Source organism: Colobus angolensis, unplaced genomic scaffold, assembly GCF_000951035.1.
Source record: "Colobus angolensis palliatus isolate OR3802 unplaced genomic scaffold, Cang.pa_1.0 Scaffold244, whole genome shotgun sequence".
Taxonomy (NCBI): Eukaryota; Metazoa; Chordata; class Mammalia; order Primates; family Cercopithecidae; genus Colobus; species Colobus angolensis.
The window spans coordinates 2104722-2110996 of NW_012115644.1; the positions used below are offsets into that span (position 1 = coordinate 2104722).

General features: G+C 35.4%; 1 protein-coding gene and 1 long non-coding RNA gene across 2 annotated transcripts in view; one reads left to right on the forward strand and one right to left on the reverse strand.

The window, feature by feature from the left end:
* Positions 1-6275, forward strand: part of SGMS2 (sphingomyelin synthase 2) — an 88465-nt gene that overhangs the window by 58301 nt on the left and 23889 nt on the right. The gene's annotated exons all lie outside the window — the stretch shown is intronic.
* Positions 1-6275, reverse strand: part of LOC105514395 — a 70270-nt gene that overhangs the window by 20575 nt on the left and 43420 nt on the right. The window contains exon 3 of the long non-coding RNA XR_001002170.1: positions 3310-3469. This is a non-coding gene — a long non-coding RNA (uncharacterized LOC105514395). The remainder of the gene's footprint in view (positions 1-3309; positions 3470-6275) is intronic.

Consider the following 6275-nt stretch of genomic DNA (forward strand, 5'->3'; position numbering starts at 1 on the left):
TCTGTCACCCAGGCTGGAGTGCAGTGATACAATCTCAACTCACTGCAACCTCTGCCTCCCAGGTTGGAGGGATTCTCATGCCTCAGCCTCCCAAGGAGCTGGGACTATGGGCGTGTGCCAACATGCCCAGCTCATTTTTTGTATTTTAAGTAGAGATAGGGTTTTACCATGTTGGCCAGGCTGGTTTCAAACTACTGGCCTCAGGTGATCTGCCTACCTCAGCACTGTTTTCTTCTTATATAGTATTTATATATCTGTCTTGCAGTTTTACAGTTACTATGGTATCATACATTATATGTAATATTAAGGTAACCATAACTCATTTTGTGAACCCCATGTTCTTGGATATTAGATTATTTCCAATTTTCCCTTATATGTAGCGGTTGAAAATATGCTTGTAAAAATATGTTTTGTACATCTAATTCCCTTAAGATAAAGTCATAAAATAGGATAACTGAATAAAAATGCTATTCAAAGCCAATTTAAAAGCCTATGCAAAAATAATTATTCTTGCTGCACTGTATACAAATAATTAGGCCAAGTATAATAAAGCAGACCAGTCCTAGCATGATTTGCCTTTAGTAAAAACAGGAAACTGCAGACAGAAAAATTGTGTTTCAAAAACTATAGTACACCTGTCTTTAGATTCTAGTCTTGCCTAATGTTTTTCAATTTTTAATATTTTCTACAGTTTGGACCGAATTCTAATTTATCTTCGCTAGAAGTCTTCAAAATAATGTTTTCATTTTTTTTTCTTCTTTCTTCCCCATTTTTCCTAATTTGAAGTCACTGAAAACTAAGCTGTGCTTTCATGAAGACCTGTGAACTAAAGCTAGACAACTTAAACCTCAGAAGAAAATAACAACCTATTTACATTCATAAGCCACTAATGTATGAACTTCAGAGTAATGTAATCTGTATTGATTTTCCAGGATTATTTTGTTTGTTGTTGTTTTTCTCCCTTCCTTCCCCTTTATTCTCTTCATAGGACATCAAGACTTCACGACCTTCTAAAAATGAGCTTTCCTAATAACTCAGGACCTACCCATCTAGGAACAAACCACCCTAGCCATGAGACATAAGATGAAACCTGAGCCCAGAGACTTTTTCTTCTAAAATGCTTTCTCCTAAAGATTTAAAAAAAAACAAAAGGGGGGAAATGTGAAAGGAAAATATCTCTGGGCCCCAAAATCACTAAGCTAGAGGGAAAAGTCAAGCTGGGAACTGCTTAGGGCAAACCTGCCTCTCATTCTCACACATCTGCTTACTGAGATAAATGCATATCTCATTGCCTCCTTTAGAGAGGCTAATCAGAAGCCCAAAAGAATGCAACCATTTATCTCTTATCTACCTATGACCTGGAAGCCCCCTCCCTGCTTTGAGTTGTCCCACCTTTCCAGACCGAACCAAGGTTCATCTTACATATGTTGATTCATGTCTCATGTCCCCCGAAGATGTATAAAACCAAACTGTGCTCTGACCACCTTGGGCACATGTCATCAAGACCTCCTGAGGCTGTGTCGTGGGTGTGCATTGTCAACCTTGGCAAAATGACCTTTCTAAATTAACTAAGACCTATTTCAGGTTTTCAGGGTTCACACTATAGTTATCCTTTCCTTCCTACCAGTGTCTGGGAAAGCGAAAAAAGCCACAATAGTTCCTCTCTCAGTGGGTGGCAGTTCCATTAGTTCATTTGTTTAGGGTAGTATGCCAGAGTACAAAGCAGATGCCAAGCCTTCTGAGTCCTCTTAGATTGCAAAATACTGGAAGTTAACCTAGAAAATACTGAAAAAATTAAAGATCTGTATAGATTCATCTCCCTTTAGAAGGCAAATGGCAAACTCTGAACCTTCCAGTACACTGCTAGTGTTTTGTTACATTTTTTTTTAACTAAGCCTGATTTATTCCAGAAATGTAAGGAAGATTTAAAATTAGAAAATGATTATAATAAAATACATCACAAACATGTTTAAAAGGAAAAGATATTATTATCTGAAGTGAAGCCAAAATGGCATTTGGTAAAACTTAGTATCCTATTGATGTTTCAAGGGAAAAATATTCAGTATTTTATTTTAATAGAAGTATGTATAGTTAGGCTCTTTTAATGTCAATATCACACAATTTTAGCTGTGTAATGTATGTTCTAATACCTAGTGGGAAAAGTCTGCTGCTTTCATTTTCACTCCTAAATGAGCTTTAGAATCTTTCTGTCAAATTACAAGAAAACACATCCATAGACACCATTGTACTTACGTGTTTTGCTTCTACATCTCTAATTTTTAACATTGTTCTAGCCAATGAAGCCAAGAAAATAAAAAGAAAACAGGCAGGTAATGACTAAAAGGCAGAAAATATATATGTAAAAATAACTAAAACATACAATATTCAAGTGGAAGGTTAGATTTTGTTTATGAATTAAAAACACAGTATCCTTATAGAATCAGTAATAACCAGGTAGAAAACCTAAAAAAAAAAATCACTTACTTGACTGGACTGTTGGTTACTGATATAGCCACCATAACAAAGAAAAAATGGCCTCAAATTTTAATAATTAAAATAAATGTTCAGAACTTATATGAAGAAAGCTATAAAAATTAACTGATGTGGATAAAAGTAAGCATAAAGCTATACTATATTCATATATGGGAAGCTGAGGTATTATCCCAGGAAAGATTTGATGTTGCCATATTATATAATGAGAGTCATTTCCTTTTAATAATGCCAAGAGAAGTTTTCCTGTCATCTGATAAAATGATTCCAAAGTTCATCAGAGAGTAAAAATGGTAGCAGCAGCCGGTTTATACCACTAGGCTACATTACATAACTAATACTGGGTAACAGCAACTTTTTTTTGTTTGTTTGTTTGTTTTGGAGACAGGGTCTCACTCCATCACCCAGGCTGGAATGCAGTGGTGTCATTACTGGCACTGCAGCCTCAACCTCTTGGTCTCAAGCAATCCTCCAACCTTAGCCTCCCAAGTAGTTGGGACTACAGGTGCACCACCACACACAGCTAATTTTTTGTATTTTTTTTTTTTTTGTAACCACGGGGTTTTGCCATGTTGCGCAAACTGGTCTTGAACTCCTGGGCTCAAATGACCTCCTGCCTTGGCCTCCCAAAGTACTGAAATTACAGGTATGAGCCACCACATCAATAGAAGGAATCTCAGATAAGACTTTTTAAAAACCAAGCCCAGCCATGGATATGTATCATCAAATACCTGTGAATTAGGTGATTCTCTCCTCTTGAGGTTCCAAAATAAAACTTGGAGCTCCTAGGCCTGTCAGAAAGTGACATTCTTTACTTACCACAGGTCAGGAACCCTATACAGGGACTGTGTAGACGAGTATGAGGGCAGTTTTCCCAAGAGGCTTTTATAGGCTCCATAAGTCAAGTTTGATTCTTTAAAGGAAAGCACACCATTCCAGCCTAAGCCTTGGTAGAATAACCAGTTTCTCCAGTTGTGTCCTATTATAAATGAAAACAGATTCTTATTGTACTTATGCAAATAACTGTATTGCCATAAGTTAAGAATACAAATAGTTTCCAAATTCTGGAAAAATCAGGTAGAGAGAACACGAATATGCTCCAAATTTTGTTCATAGGAGTATACTTGACTCAATTGTTAAAAGTTGTAAATAGCTTAAAAGTTTTCCTGACTCTGAAAAACAAAACAAAGGATGAGCAGGTTTTAAACAAAAAAAATTAAAAAGATTACTTCAGACTTCTATTAGTTTAGTCCATGCAGTTAATTCCTGTTCTGCTTAATATTCATGAACATTTCAGCTCTCCATGAGTCCTGAAAGTTTTTCCTCTATTCTGATGTCACAATCTCCAAAGTTATCAGAAACCTGCATTCAGGAGCACCTGTAAGGGTTTTATAGCTGATTATAAAACCCCATTCTAAAGAGGACCAAAATAAGACAATTTTCTGTGGATGACAAAATGTTTTAGGGCAGCCATAGTCAAAGACATAATTGACAAGGAAATTTGTTATGTCTGTGGCACACAATAATTTAACATAATTATAATTATTACTGATAATGTACATTAAGTCATATCAGAATGATGGAAGTTTCCCATAATTTTGGAACACATACCAATACCATATTTATACAAATACAGCCCAAAGAAAACTAAACATCATTTTATATTTGACAATGCTTTCTGCATAATTTTTATACCAAAGTCAAATACGTCATTTTTGGACTTTAGGGAATCTAATATCTTAAAAGATTAATTAGGTAAGAAAAAGATATAATTTATAATTTGATTTGGAAAACTTGTCAAATATCTGAGGTTTAAAACACTTGATATCACAAAATAGGATCACAAGTCATTGGAAAATAAGTCATTTCATTTAACCAAAATAACACAAGGATTAAAAAAAAAAAAACAAAATGATAACACAAGGATTTAAAAAAAAAAAGGCAATACCTTCATTCTTTGGGAAAGGAGACTTAATTTTCCAAACAATAAGCCCGAATAAGAACAGCATGAAGCCAATTAAATTTGTTTTTCAAAATTTTATAAACTATAAAATTTTAATTTTGACCATAAGATAAAACTTCCATAAGCCTTTTATAAGCTTTATAACCTTTACTATTGAGTCAGTTAATGCTTCAAGAAAACCTAACCAGGCACAGGTGCCCATATGGTCATCTTACATCAGCGTGTCTTTGACATTGATGATTAATTTGTAGAGAAACTGAGCTTATCTCTCAAAATCAATTCCTATAGTCTCATACACCCACCTGTTCCATGATAGTTCCTGGGCCTTGAGGAGTTTAATAGCTTTAATTTCTGGCCCAGTGTCTCAAGAATGTAGTTTATTTTGAGTGGCATCTTCTACCGGGCCTGAAGATGGGGTTTAATTGCTGTCAGTGTTTAAAATTTAATAGGACTTGGTGTCTTTTTTAGACACAAAAGTCAAAGACCTGTAACTCAATGTCACAAGTACTATAAAGCACATACAGAGAGCTACATGCGTGTAATAACCTCAATTTAAAAAAAGCTTTTAATCTCAGTTTTTTCCTAAGCAAACCAAAACTTAATGTGACAACTTGAAAATACAAGTTCTCTTTAATCCTCTCCTTGTGACTTATGCAGACCATTCATTATATGCTTGGACTTTCTGGTTTGTCCTGAATATCTCTCTTTTTTTTTTTTTTTTTTGAGATGGAGTTTTGCTCTTGTTGCCCAGGCTGGAGTGCAGTGGTACGATCTCAGCTCACTGCAACCTCCGCCTCCCTGGTTCAAGCAATTCTCCTGCCTCAGCCTCCTGAGTAGCTGGGACTACAGGCGCCCGCCACCTCGCCCGGCTAGTTTTTTGTATTTTTTAGTAGAGACGGGGTTTCACCGTGTTAGCCAGGATGGTCTCGATCTCCTGACCTCGTGATCCGCCCATCTCAGCCTCCCAAAGTGCTGGGATTACAGGCTTGAGCCACCGTGCCTGGCCCTGAACATCTCTCTTTCTTAAACAACCAATCATTCTACTCTAGGACTAAATTCTTTCTCATATGAAGAATCTCATACAAAATTATTTCTTATTTGAAATTATTTCTTTTTAAGCTTTCTTACCAAAAAAAAATTATTTTTACAACTTTCTCTACATCTCTCTTATTTCCTGGTTTGTTTTACCTTGTTTTATACATGACCTTTAAATAAGCTTTGAATTAGACAAAAATTGTTCACCCTTTTTTAAAAGGACACTTTTTTTTTGAAAGAATGTTTTCCAACAAATATATTTTTATTGGAAAATACCCAAATAATGAAATATCTATTATTTAATATAACTTTAGATTCTAAATTATGACCTGTTTGTCTACAATCATTTATCCCATTACATTTACCTAATTATTTTAATTGTTTACTTAGATTATTTATGAAAACTGTGATCATCATCATGAAAAGTTTTGGAACCACCATTGCAAAATTATAACTGAAGCAGTGAAAAAGATTTGACCTAACTGACTCCATCTTGCTAACCTCCAAGCTGTACTTGTTCATTCCTGGGGGTAGGACAAACTAACTTTGGGACCTTAGCTTATAGTTTAGCTTTAAAACAAAGACAGTAATAGTCCTTTCTCAAAACAAACCTCAGTCCCTGTGGACTAAATTGCCCAAAGCCACAAGATTGGAAGTTACGATAATCCCTGCCTTTTTTTGTTTTCCATTTGCTTCCTCCATCCCTTTATTTTGAGCCTATGTGTGTCTCTGCATGTGAGATGGGTCTCCTGAATACAGCAAACTGATGGGTCTTGACTCTTTATCC